Genomic DNA, 14,553 nt, shown 5'->3' on the forward strand with positions numbered 1-14,553 from the left:
AAAGGTTTTAAAAGAGCTGGCTGAGGAGCCTGCCGCACCATTAATGTTGATTTTCAATAAGTCTAGGAGCACTGGGGAAGTTCCAGAAAACCAGAAGAAACCTCATGTTGGACCAATTTTTAAAAAGGGTAAACAGGATGGCCCAGATAATTCTAGGGTGTCTGTGCAGTGCCAAGCAAAACAAGGTCTCCAATCTTAGCTGGAGGTATCAGTGTAGCGGCCAGCATGATGGGGGGTTCTCAACATCAGTCGGGGGGTTCCGTGCAGTGCCTGACACAACAGAGGCCCTGATCTCAGGTGGGACTCTTAGATGCTACTTGGATACCCATAATAACTAATAGACTGCATGCCATGGTGATCCCTCTAATTGCTCTGCAGGCTGTCTCCCTTTCTCCCACCATTTGTCTGACTTTGCTTCTTTGCAGTGAACAGAAACAATACCCTGCACTTTGCACACTCCCTTACACTGTGCTCTAGATCTCTTCCTGTTCAATCAGGAATTAATCCTATGAGCTGTGTTATACAGGAGGTCAGACCAGATGATCAGAGTGGGCCCTTCTGACCTTGGAATCTATGGGTACATCTACACTGGAATAAAAGACCCAGGACACTGGCCACGGCTGGCCCAGGTCAGCTGACTTGGGCTTGCGGGCTAAAAACTGCCGTGTAGGCTTTCAGATTTGGCTGGAGAATGGGCTCTGGGACCCTCCCCTCTCAGGCTCCGGCATGAATCCGAACATCAACACAGCAATTTTACAGCCCCACAGCCTGAGCTTTGCGAGCCCAAGTCAGCTGACCCAGGCCAGCTGCTGGTGTTTAATTGCTGTGTAGATGTACCCGATGAAATCAGAGCAAGAAAAGCTCCCAGTCCGAGCGGGTAGCGATTTACACCCTGCTTTGCCCTGCTGTAAATAACTGCACGGTGTATATGTGAATCCCCCTGGAAAACAGCAAGTGCCTTTCATGTGATACTCATCCCTTGTCCCCTCCAGCGGGCACCACTGAACCTGCCTCTTGCTGCATGGCGGCAGAACACCTGCACTTGGCATTTGTTTCCAGACGTGTTTGCTGAAGCGCTGAGCCTGCAATCCAGCCCTTGGGTAAATGTCGGGGAGGTGAGGGAGAGTCACTACCCTTTTCGCCTACTCGACAGCCTGACGTGTTTATTTGTGCAGTTAGCAAAAACACCATCTGGCTGGTTACTGCACAGAGACCACTAAATCATTCTGCACCATTAGCCGTGTCAAAAACAAACAGAGGGAAGATGCCAGGCACGAAGTTTCCAAAGGGCAGGTACTTGTGACTTTAAGACGTCACAGTCCACTCATGTAAAGAGCCTGATGACTGCTACTGGACCTATTGGAAAGAAAGGAGGGATGAGGCTTTTTGATCTGTGTCTGTACAGTGCCTAGTGCAATGAGGTGCTGGCCCATGGCACAACCACAATACGCATAATAAATAACAATGAGGACAATTACAATTACCTGGCATTCCCTTCAGGTTTTGTCTACGTACTCACATCGGCATCATATCTGGGCATCTCATAGTCACTCACAACTGCCCCTGGCCTATGAGATAGGAAAGTACCATCCTCCCTATCTTACACATGGGGAAACTGAGGCAAGAGAGGGGGGAGTGACTTGCCTTAGGTCATGGGGAGTCTGTGGTAAAACCGGGAATCGAAACCAGATCTCGTGAATCCCAGTCCAGTGCCTTAGCTACAAAAGCACTGCTCTTCACAGGGGCAGAGTTAGGTGAGAATGTCCTAAGTGCCATTTCACTTCAAAAAGCCATCCTTCCTTTAGAAATGTTTACAACACCAACATCTTTGAGAGTGGCAGGAGCATTATCTACGTGCTTTACAAAGGAAATCAGGGTCATTATCCCATTTTACAGATGGAGAAACTGAGGCACAGAGCAGGGCTATGATTTGCCCAAATTCAAATGAGGAGTCAGCGGCAGAGCTCCTGAATCTCAGCCCACAAAACCATCCTTCCCACTCTCACAGTTCAGGCATAAACCGACTTCTAGCTGACAAGGGTTAGGAAGGAATTTTCTGTGGGGTGGGGGAATTATTCCCAACTTCTTGCATCTTCCTCTGAAGCTTACGGTACCAGCTACTGCAGAGGACAGGATACTGGTCCAGACGTACCCCGGTCTGATCCGCTGTGACTATTCCTATCATGATTGCACTGCTGCCAAAGGTAACAAAGACTGGTGACAACAGATGTGGTTTGACACTAAATTCACAAGGTTCATTCCCCAGCTCTTTGGACAGAGCAGTGTCACACCACCAGGAACTTTCATATGCTGTAGCGGTCGCATTTTTAAGATGCCATTGTGAAGGCAAAGTGCCACTGGATCTAATTTAGGAAGGAGTTTGGACCTGGATTCAACCCATCTCAAATAGTCCTTAGCCCTTCTCTAGTAATGCTTTTCATCAGCAGATCTCAAAGCCCTTTACTGAGGAGAGCAGTATCATTATCCAAATTTTACAGGTGGGGAAACTGAGGCACAGAGTGGGGCCATGACTTGCCCAAGGACACCCAGCTGGGCAGTGGCAGAGCAGGAACAGAACCAGTCTCTCAAGACCCAATCCAGAACTTTAGCCACTTGGCAACACTGCTTCCCAAGGATAGACATGTATTTGCCATTTTCCACCAATGTGGGATATGAATCAGAGATTTGGACAACAATAAGTGTCTCAAACAATGTCAAACTGCAAGTCAAGGAGAGAGCTGGGAAAAGAACCGTTCTAACCACTGCAGCCAAAAAGAGAACACAGGAGTCCTGGCTCCCAGAACCCCTTCTCTAGACAATACTCCACCCCCAGAGCCAAGAAAGGGAACCCCCAAGTCCTGGCTCCCACAGCCCCCTTCGTAACCTCAAGAGATTGCTTTCTATCAGAGCCAGGAACAGAACTGGCTCCCGGGCCCTTGCTTTAATCACTAGGCAGTACTTCCTCTCAGGGTCAGAAACAGAATTCAGGAGTCCTAGCTCAAGATGCTGCTTAAGAGCAGTGGCGTCATTCCCGTGCAAGATAAAAAGCACACAGCTGCAGCCCCCTGCCTTGGCAGTGCACCGCATGGTATGGTAGCCGAAGGAGTGGCAAAAACCTCTCTCATGCTTAGATGAGGCCTTGCTGTCAGACAGAACACTGCACCATTTTTGCAGAGGACACAGCCGGCACTTCGACAAGCTAGTGGGTAATCCATCCCATTCATCAAAGCCCCTGCAAAGCAGGTGGAACTCTAACAAAAAGACCACTGCTCTCTGCCCACGGCAGGGACACAGACGCTTGTATAACCCACTGGTCGGTGGGTGGGCATGAGTCTGTTACAATGCCAGCTACAGAGCCTTGGTTCTTCGGCTCAAGTTGTAGGAGCTCATACTTTGAACTCTGGAGGCTCCAGGCTCAGTGCGTGTGTAACCCAGGAGGGTGGAAGTCATGCTTGCAGGGGACAGGAACACAGGCTAACCCCTTTGTTGCAAGACTGGGGTAAAGTGCTTCTTTACATCCCTATCCAGTTGCCTGTACAGCTGGATCCCCAGTTTTGGACCAGAATTCCCAACAAATCAGAGGGGAGGGGAGAATAAAAGATTAATACTTTTTAAGGCCAGAAGGACCATTAGATCATCCAGTCTGATCACCAGAGAATTTCATCCAGTTACTCCTGTACTGAGCCCAATAACTTGGGTTTGACTAGAGCATCTTCCAGAAAGGCAGCCAGTCTGGATTCGCAGACATCAAAAAATGGAGACTCCACCACTTCCCTTGGGAGTTTGTTCCAATGTTTAATCACTTGCACTGTGAAACATTGGTGTTTAATTTCTAATTGGAATGCGTCTGGTTTTAACTTCCAGCCATTGGTTCTTGTTCTGCCTTTCTCTACTAGGTTAAAGAGCCCTTTTGTACCTGGGATTTTCTCCCTATGAAGGTACTAAGGGCTCAGCTACACAGAGAAATTTCCCAGCATAGTTACAGAGGAATAATTATTTCACTATAGTGGTTATGCCAATATAACTCCCCCAAGTGGACACTCCATACTAGAATGAAAGGGATTTTATTCCAGAATAAACTATCCTCACAGGGAATTCTGCCTAGTGCTCTGTAGAGCTACAACGGTCAATTTCCCCAAGTAAACAAGTCCTCAGTGACTTTCAATGGGGCTTTGGCTCCTAAGTCACTTTTGAAAATGGGACTTAGGCATTTTTGAAAATTGTATCCCTACACTAAACCAAAATACACCTCTTTTAAACCAAAAATAAAAGGGCCAATGTGGATATTTGCTACGGTTTAACATCATACCTTAAATATAATCAGAGCAATTTCTCATTTAGATAAGCTCTTGATATGTGTGTGTACAGTACCTAGCACAATGGGGTCCAGAGCAAAGTCAGGGACTCCTGATCTACACATTGATTTTGTACCAATATCACTGTTGGTTAAGGCAGTGATTTCTTTACTGATATAGTGATACCGGTGTTCAACCCCTAGGGTGGACGCAGTTACACTGGGATAAAAGTGCCTTACACCAGTATAGCTTATTCCCCTTCGCTTAAGGAAATCAGCACAAATATAGCTCCAGCCACTCTAGAGAGCCTGGATTGCTTTAGCTACACGGGTGCAGCTTTTGCATACAGACAACCCTTACGCAACCCTAACCCAATGGGGCTGTGATCTCAGCTGGGAACTCTATGCACTACTGTAGTAGCAATAAGAGATAATATTACAATGCTGGTTTGTGAGTACAGAGCTGATTTTGAAACCCTGGCCCCTTTCAGCCAAAACACCCTCACAAGACTCAATCCAGCTATGAATTCACTGTTCAAACTATTTTTTAACCAGCAGACAAAGCAGTGGGGAAACACAAGTCCATTTGTTTTCTCAGTAATCTTGTAGTATACAGAGTGCTCTGACTATCAATCCATTCCTTGCCCAGACCTCGCAAGTTGCATCCCAGAGAGAATGGCCACAGCTGAGCGGAAAGCAGGAATTTAGAACAGAAGGGGCTGAGGCAGCAAAAATTTCACACCAAAAAGCAACTTGAATGGAAAGCTGCTAAAAGCAAGCAGCACTGAAATAGCTCCAGGGACTGGAGATCAGGGCACAGAATTGTGTAGCATATAGTATCGAGGGACCATAATTTTGCATTTACCACATGATGGAAATGTAGGTGGTCTGGTTGTTAAACCAGGGTGGCTGTGAGCCAGGACTCCTGGGTTCTGTTCCCAGTTCTGGGAACAAAGTGGGTTCTAGTGGTTAGCATAGGAGACTTGGAAAGAACACCTGGGCTCTCTTCCCAGACCTGGGAGGGGAGTGAGGTCTAGTGGGAAGGGGGTCTAGGAGTTAGGACTCTTGGCTTCTATTCCCAGCTGAGTGGGGAATGTGCTCTAGAGGTTAACATAGAAGGGGGACTGCATCAAGACTCCTGGTTCTCATCCACTAACTGTTACTCCTGGGGGAATTCTGTGTCAAAAAATAAAAATTCTGCACCAAAAAAATAAAAATTCAGTGCACAATATTTTAAAATTCTGCAAATTTTATTTGTCAAAATAACACTACATAATCATGCCAGTTTCAATTATTTGGAAATTTATTTCAAAATACCTGTCAGCAAATATGTCTGTAATATTACACACACACACAAAAATTCCCCCAGGAGTAGAGAATTAAAAAAACCCCTACTACAACCCAGTTCCTGTTTCTCTGCCCCACCACCCCGAGCCCAGCTGGAGGGGCCAGACACTCATAACCCCTCCCCCCAGAGCCCAGCCGCAGGCCCCCCAAAACCAATACACCGGAACCCCCTCCCCTCCAGACTCCAGCCGCAGTGCCCTCCCAACCCAGATACCTGCACCCCCTCCTTCCCAGAGCCCAGCCACAGGGCCCGCCCTTCCATGTAGCTATATCCCAGACTAGACTTGCTGTGGCCTATTTCATAAAGGAGGGGCAGAGCATTTACACAGCTGGCCTGCACCCAGCAGGGATCCATTCTGAGCGCCCTTACTACCAAACACAGGGGCATGCAATGGAAGAGCTAGGGCGGCCCTTGGATGGAAATACCAACACAGCTCAGTGATACACCTGGTAGATTGCTTGTTCTGTTGGAGCATGCCCGCAGCTACTTGCATAAGGGCCTCCTCTGTGCACACTCTCTCTATCATGGGGATTTTATGCCTCATGATGCCCACTACACCAGTGGAACGTCAGGGTTGGAAGCTGAGTAAGTGGGACCAGTGTAAACTCCATTTTGCAGCAGTGCATTGGGGGATTACATCCACTTAGCTACATCAATCCAAACATGCCCACTTTAGACAGGCTGTTTGCCAACATGGAGATCTCTTTGCTATATCCTACACCTAGGGTCGCCTACTGGCTGCACTGGCACTCAGCAAAAAGCCATTATTCCAGTGCCATAGCAACTGCCAATCCTCCTGCTCATGAAAGAGGGGGCCTTCCCTCCAGCCCTCACCACCTTATCCAGCCTCAGAAATCTCACATTTATTACTGCAAGCTCCGGAGATCAGGAACACTGAACTACTGAACCCAGGCTACAGAGAACATTACGTGGCCCACAGATATGAGTTCCCCTGCAGTTGAATCCCATTGCTTTTGAGCACCCTCAGCAGGGTGAGTGGCAAACATAACACCCAGTGGTACAGCCAAACTGCTTGAGGCCTGCTGGGATATAGCTACAACATAGATCCATAGATTTTAAAGGCATGAGAAACTTTAGGTCATCTAGACCTGGTCTATGCTTAGAAGTTTTGCTGGCGTAGCTACGCCTAGGGGTGTGAGTCTTTGCTGACGCAGTTGTGCCAGCGAAAACCCTGGCGAAGATGCAGTTTTTGCTGTAATAGATTATTTCACTTGGGGAACTGGTATAAACTATACTGGCAAAAATACTTTTTTTTCAGTATAAACTGCTTCTACACGAGGAGGGTGGGGGGAATTTGGGATGTGCAGGGCTGCAGCGGCCAGAGCAAAAGGCAACTTTCCCCAGCTCCAGGGCTGTGGCTGCCGGGTAGAGACCCCCCTGCTTCCCAGCCCCAACCTGGGGGCTGCCGCAACGGGGGAAAGAGGGCACATCCATCACATTAGAAAGGTAAGACTACTGATATTAAAATATGAGTTGTGTGCTTTTATTTGTAGAACAAAAAACAATAATTATTATTAAAGGTTTTTTTATAGAGCGCTTTTATCCAAAGCGCTTTATAATAGTTAGCTAATGGTACAAACAACATTTAGAAAGATCATTAAGTGGTCCACCGAGACCCGCAGCAATTTTCAAGGGGTCCGTGGAAAAAAAAGTTTGAGAACCACTGCTTTATACAGAATAGCTGATACTGCTAATAAACCCTGGCTCTTCTATAGCACCTTTCTTCTGTAAAGCTCAAAGTGCTTTACATAAGGTCAGTATCATTCTCACCATTTTACAGATGGGGAAACTGAGGCATAGAGAAGTAAAGAGACTTACCCAAGGTGACTCTGCAGGCCAGTAGTAGAGCTGGGAATAGAACGTTGGTATCCCAAGCCCCCAGTCCAGTGCTCTGGCCACTAGACCACACTGCCTTCCTGGAATCCCTCACACCAAGGCCTTGCCGGACTAGAATAAAAGGGATGGCATTAGAAAGTGTTAGCTCACATGTTAGAAGCGTCTAACCAAGCTCCCAATTTTACCACCTAGACAGATTTCACTATCCTACCAGGGGACCTATCTGCATCTTTAGGCACCTAAATCTCTTTTAAAATCTGATTCTTAGCCCTTCAGTCTGGACCAACAAAATCAGCATCAGTCAATTACACCTAGGACATAGTCCTGGAAGGGACCTGTGGGGTCACTGAGTCTAGTCCCAGCTACTGCAGGCAACACCATCATATAATCCCGGGCATAAATTTATCAAATTCCATGCTCGAACTAGTTTTGTTGTTTGCCCTCAGCTGCTCCAGAACTCCCTCCTCTGATGGGCAGAAACCCTCTTCTCATTTCCAGCTAAAATTTATTCCTGCCCCATTTATCCCCATTGGTTCTTGTGCCAACATTGTCCTTTAGCTTCAATAGTTCTTCCTCCCTACTTGGGATCCCTTCCGGAATGGATATATTTATAGAGAGCAACCAGATCCCTTCTCAGCCTTCATCTGGTCAGGTTAAACAAGCCCAACTCTTTCAGTCTCCGCTCATAAAATTGGCTCTCCATTCCCCTGATCAGCCTAGAAGCACTTCTCTGCATGCAACATAACCAAAGCTACTTTGACCAAATGACAAACATTGCTCCACACCTGGATATAACTTAATATTCCCTGAGTTTAAGGCCCAAATTCAGAGTGTTGTTTAATTTTTTTTTAAGTTTTACCAAACACAGTAATAAATGTCTTTGTGACCTTAAAAACCCCCACAACACAATCAAATAGAATTAGATTCTTTGGGTAAATATCCACACACACACCCGATCAGCCTCCCACCCATATGAACAAAGAATGCTGTTCACATGGCTCTGATCCTGATTCAGGTCACAATAGAAATAATTTATAAGAGGGAAGACTGTTAAAGGAAAGATTTCAATCATTTAAACTTTGGATGGTCTTGTGGTTAAATAATAATCCCTAGCTCTTATCTAGCACTTTTCAACAGTAGATCTCAAAGCACTTTACAAAGAAGGTCAGCATCATTATCCCCTTTTTACAAATGGGGAAACTGAGGCACAGAGAGAGGAAGTGATTTGCCCAATGTCTCCCAAGATTGAAGCACTGAACTGGGACCCAGGAGATCTGGGCTCAGTTCCTGGCTCTGCCATTGGACTCCCTGTGTGGGAAAGTAATTCAGTCTCTCTGGGCCTTAGTTTCCCTGTCTATAAAAGAGGGGATGATCTTTCCTACCTGTTTAGACTGTAAGCACTTTGCAGGTAGGGACTGTATTTCCCTGTGTGACACTTAGCACAGTGGAGGGGCCTTACTCTTGGTCAGGGTCAGTGCAGCACCACAGTGGGGGCTCCAGTCTCAGACAGGTCTGTACAGTGCCTGGTACAATGGGGGGCCGATCTCTGTCCAGCACGGCCGTCCGGCACCCAGCACAATGTGTTGGGGCCTCTAGGCACTATTGTAATACACATAATAATAAATAGTCACACGGGAGTTAAAGATCAAATCTCAAAAGGTGGCTGGAGATTTTTGGTGCCTGACTCAAGAGGCCCAGAGGTGCTGAGCACCCACAGCTCCCTGGACTTCTGGGTGCTGATTAGGCCCCAAGCCCAGCCCCCCAGGTGTGTCCAGCTTGGCCCCCAAACTTGAAAGGGCCTTTTCCATTAAATCACTTTGGCTTTCACCAGCCAGTTGGGAACAGGGGTAAATCACAGCGTGTGAGCCAACAGCTCTGCCCACCCCGGAAGAGCCACGCCCTGCCAGAGAAAGGGCTCTGCGGCTGGGGGTACACTCACCAGTGGGGGACTGGATGCGGGAGGGGGAATGGGTGACAGTGGGGGGCGGGTACAGGGGGCAAGAGGTGGGGGGGGGGGTGCAGGTGCCACAGGGGAGGGTACAACGGTGTGTGCGGGGCAGAGTTGTCACGGGGGGAAGAAGTTGCTGCCGGGGAAGGGGGCAGATACTGCAGGGGGGCAGTTACTACGGGGGCGGGGGCATTAGCGTGGGGGTCACTTGCTGCGGGTGGGCAACAGTGGAGGCTGCAAGGGATAAAAAGGGGGCGAACCAGGGGGGCCAGGCTGATGGGGAAGGGGGCGCTCGGGGAGGGGACAAAAGAGCCCCCTGGAGGCGCAGGGCCCGCACGGGGCGGGGGGGAGGGGGACTGGTTGCCATAGAGACTCACACTCTGGGCCCCCGCCGCCATTTTCCAGCCTCCTCCTGCAGCAGCTGCCCGGCCCCGCCCGCCGGGGAGGCGGGGCGACGGCCGGGCCCCGCCCCCAGCCACGGCTATTGGGCGTCGTGGCGGAGGCGGGCTGGCGTAGCAGGGTGGAGCTCTGCGCTGCCGCCTGGCACTAGGCCGGGACAGCGGGTCCTCTGCGGGACGGGGGTCTAGCCCCTGCCCCGCGCTGGGAGTCAGGACGCCTGGGTTCTGTCCCAGCGCTGGGAGGGCAGTGGGGGCTGGGAGCCAGAACGCCTGGGTTCTGTCCCAGCGCTGGGAGGGCAGTGGGGGCTGGGAGCCAGGACGCCTGGGTTCTATCGCCAGCCCACCGCTGACTTGCTGCCCATTGTAAGGCAGCACAAGCCTGTAAACCCCTGAGATCGGGCTCTTCTGCTGCCTAGCCCTCAAAACAGATCTTCAGGACCCGCTATGAGGGGGTGGGGGCTGGAACACAGACTTCAGCTCCCTGCCTGCGCTAACACATATGGTTCCCATGATCCCCAGTGCTGCCCTCGCGCTTCTCTAGCCTGCTGGAGCCCTCCAAGGCTCTCCCCTCAGCCGCTTCCACCTCACCACCTTCATTCAGGATCCCCAGCGCGGAACAGACACTAATGGCAACAACTGTTAAATCAACCTCTGTTTCCCCACCTGGCCCCCTTCCCTGCATGGCTGCTTCCCTCCACTGTTAGGATTCACTGGGCAGCTGAGCACCTCTTTGTTCCCTTGCGCTGCCCTGGCCTCAATGACGGTGCACCAGCTGGAAGTAGCAATGGGCAGATGCCAGGGAATTCAGCTGCTGCCTCCATGCATAGAGTGTAGTGTAGCATTATTCCCTTCTGACCTCCACAGTTAGCCAAAATTCAGGGTAATGTCAGTTAGGATTGAAGCTGGGCAACATTTTTCAGCCAAAACATTGCACCCAAAAATGCAGATTTAGGTTGACCGAAAAATTTTGTGAATGTGTGTCAAATTTGCCAAATTGTTTTGGTTTTTAAAAAATCCAAAATATGTTGTAATTTTTGAAAGGAAAGATTTCAGGTTTTCCAGTTCAAAATGACTTGTCCTTTCAAACTTTACTTTGATTTTATTTTAACAACATTCAGAGAACGCATAAAGTTTGGAAACCAAATGGCTTGATTGAAACAGGATTTTTTTCCCCAACTTTTTGATTCACCGACAAATTTTAAAAACTTTCAGTTCGAGTCAACCCTAGTTGTCTTCAATTTTTCAGAATGGTCAGCAAACTGGAAAATCAATTGTTTCCCCATCTCTTGTTTGGAGGAAAAATTGATAGTGGAGTCAGGTATCTTTGTTGCAGTTCTGTTTGTCTAAAAAGATTGCACAAAGTCCTGCTTCCCTGAACGCAGGAGGAATCAAACTGGAGACAGTTTCTTTGCTCACAGTCCCAAGCCTCTTTCAGGTAGCACTTAGCCCAAAAAGCTCTCGCTGTCACTGAGCTTTTCTCCCTGCTTGTCCAGGCTGAGCCCCTGGCTTTCTGATCCTTCTCAGCTTCTCTCTCTCATGCACACCTCTGCTAAAATGATACCCATCAAACACCTCTGCCCACGTGCACCTTGTTTTGGGCAATGTGACATATGCCTGTGGTTGGGGCAGAGGTCCCTATTGTTTCATACAGTTTTAAGTGTATAGCACAGGCCACTTAGTTTTGCTCACTTACCCCTATATTGAGCCCAATGACTTCAGTTTGCCCAGAGCATTTCGGTCCTCCTCAGGAAACTAAACGGTTGTGTGCTGCAGGCAAAGAACAGGAGAAACCAAACGGCCACCCATGCCCGAGGACCCAGTGATGGCAGGGAATTGATGAGGTAAGACAGATGACCCACACACACACAGTGACCCATGCTGCAGAGAAAGGTGAAAAAACACAAAGGTCCCTTCCAATCTGACTTGAGGGAAATTTCTCCCTGACCCCAAATCTGATGATCAGCTGGATCCCGAGCAAGCAGCCAGGCAGCTAGACAGAGGATTAACTGGATTCTGAACCACCTCAGAGCCTGGCCTACCCTCTCTAGTGTCCAGTCTCCAATCCCTGATGCTTCAGAGGAATGCAAAAAAAGCCAAACAAACCTAGAACACACCAGGCCAATTGTGCATTGGAGGTAAAATTCCTTCCTGACCCATTTCAACCACCTGAAAAGGAGTGTAATTGCTTTTACATGTGTCCCAAATGAAGGGCAGTGTTTACACCCACTGGTTTGAACAATCTTTCACCTCACCCATAACAGTCGGAAAAATGGGAATTGCCAGACTGGATCAGAGTCATGGCCCATTTAAGTCCAATGTCCTGTCTCTGACAGAGACCAGAACCAGATGATTCAGAGGAAGGTGTGAGAATCACACAGTGGGCAGATACAGAGTAATCTGCCCTCATGAAGGTTTGATCCAACCCCTAATAGAGACTGGATTAAACCCTGAAACACAAGTATTTATGTCCCTTCCAATCCTCTTGTAAAACTGTTCACTACGAGAACTCTGGAGGTTGTGGTGAGCCCTGCAAATGCCCCATTGCTCTTTGAAGTTCCTGGCTTCAATTTAAAACTAAACATCTTTGTTACTGCCTGTGTGATTGTAGCAGCTAGAGGCCTCAGCTGAGACCATGGCCTTGTGGGCGCTGCACAAACCCTGACCGAGATCAAGCCCTTGTTGTGGTGGGTGCTGCACAGAACCTGACTAAGATCAGGGCCCTCATTGTGCCAGGTGTTTCATGGACCAGGCCAACATTAGTGCTTTATTCTGCCGGGCACTGCACAGACACACAGCGAGAGTCTGTTCCTGCCCTAAAGAGTTTACAGTCCAAAGGACAGATTATTATCCCATTTTACAGATGGGGAAATGGAAGCACAGAGAGATTGAAGGGCTAGACCCAATAAGGGACATATGCTAAGTGTTGCAATGCCTAACTCTTGCTACCTAGTGGCATCCTGAACCTTGAGTTGGGAATCCATGCACTATATGGAGAGAGTTAAGTGCAGAGGACAGGAATTCTCAGAAGCCAGCAGGATGAGCAGGGACCCATCTAAGTTAGTAAGGAGTGAAGTGCACAGGAAACGGGGGGAGCTTAGGGACCAGATTCACAAAGATACTTAGGCACCTAACTCCCATTGAGCTGGCCCTCTATGCACCTCCCTCTGCTTGGGATTCTCAGCCATGAATCCTCTCCTGCAGCCAGGCACCTAAGCCAGGATATTCCTTTCTTGTATAAAAGCACAGAAACTCCATCATACCTAATAGCCTAGTGGTTAGGGTACTCCCCTGGGATGAGGCAGGTTTGGGTCCCTGCTCCAAGAAATATTTAATATTTATTCAAAGTGAAACAGCTTTAACAGAAGAGAATGATGGAGAGAGACCCATCCGAGAGTACCCTAGAGCTAGGCTTGGCAGAGTGCGATTTTTGCATGCGTATATATACATCTTCTGCTGCCTAATTCCTATATAAGTTTGACAGATAATATCCATGTTTATTTGTAAGCTTTTTTAAAATCAATGTAAGTGTTCACAGTTGCAGGAAATTATGGGTAGAAATCAGACAATGGGTGGGGGGGTTAGACAATAATTATTTAATGGCAACAGACATTGGGTTTCAAAAAGTTAAAGCTTTATAACTGTTAAAACACCAATTGTCAACATCACATGTCCAAATATACCACGTAAATATACTTAAATCAAACTCTCCTAAGTTCTCAAGCCACATTTCTCTTACTTTGCCTGTCTGTACATTGCAGTTATTATCAATAGAAATATTTTTGTAAGTTTGTGTATGTAGGTGAAATCGATGTCTGGCCATATTTGCTGATCAAAATCTTGTCCTTCCAAGCCTACCTGTTGCCCAGTGGTCAGGGTGATCTGCTGGGTTGTTTGAGACTGAGCTGAACCTGAGTGTCCCACATCTCAGGTGTGTGCACTGACCACTGAGCTCCTGCCTATTTTACACACACGCTGCCTGATAGGTGTGCTCTGAGCACGCCTGCTGGACGGGACCCTGCTCAGGGGAATGTCTAGTAAAGTTTGAGAATCCCACTGCAGTTGAGGAATGAACAAGGGCTCTCAGTAGCTGTGGGGTGACATAAGGACTTAGTGACTGTCTGTAGAGTTAGGTGGCAGCTGAGTGGGGATTTTGGGAATGTCAGTGGCACTTAAATGTTGAACTTAGGCACCTACAGAGGCAGACACCTGAGTCCCTTTGTGGATCTTGACCAAAATGATTTGTCCAGGGTCACATAGGTAGTTTGTGGCAGAGATGGATATTGAGCCCAAATGTCCTGTACCCCAATGCAGCACCTTAACCACACCACAGTCATTCCTCTCATTTGCATTTGAAGTAGCCACATAGATAACTGATTTAATGGCTGTGAAGGGCCTGCTCTGAGTTCCCAAGGGACCTGCCATGCCCAGCGTGTGCCCATTCAATGGCTGACATGAGGCAAAATGCCCAGGCAAAGCAGCTCAAAGCCAACACAGGGACTCTAAGGGGGGAGGCAGTAGCTAAGCAGATCTGGGGCTCTGTGTCAGCTTCAATGGTGTTGTGGGAATGAGACCAGGAGGGGGGGCACAAGACCATTGGCAACAATCCCCCTTTTGTCAGCATGGCTGCGATGACCTCATCCTGTCCCGGGGGACAATGCCCCCCGTGTTCCCTGGCTGGGGGATCCGCGACAATGAGCCCAGTCAGGGC

General features: G+C 48.4%; 1 protein-coding gene across 2 annotated transcripts in view; it reads right to left on the reverse strand.

Moving 5' to 3' along the window:
* The window catches only part of DNAJC4 (DnaJ heat shock protein family (Hsp40) member C4), a 75,902-nt gene extending 66,024 nt beyond the window's left edge, over positions 1 to 9,878 (reverse strand). Inside the window, exons 1-3 of one of the 2 annotated variants that reach the window (XM_043551228.1) lie at positions 9,825 to 9,878; positions 8,959 to 9,098; positions 7,482 to 7,610 (exon numbers count right to left, since the gene is read on the reverse strand). The gene's annotated coding sequence lies outside the window, so the exon portion shown is untranslated. Of the gene's footprint in view, positions 1 to 7,481; positions 7,611 to 8,881; positions 9,099 to 9,824 lie in introns of both variants that reach the window. The other variant, XM_043551227.1, reaches the window with a different exon arrangement.
* Positions 9,879 to 14,553: the final 4,675 nt, after the last annotated feature.

This window comes from Chelonia mydas, chromosome 7 (genome assembly GCF_015237465.2).
Source record: "Chelonia mydas isolate rCheMyd1 chromosome 7, rCheMyd1.pri.v2, whole genome shotgun sequence".
Taxonomy (NCBI): domain Eukaryota; kingdom Metazoa; phylum Chordata; order Testudines; family Cheloniidae; genus Chelonia; species Chelonia mydas.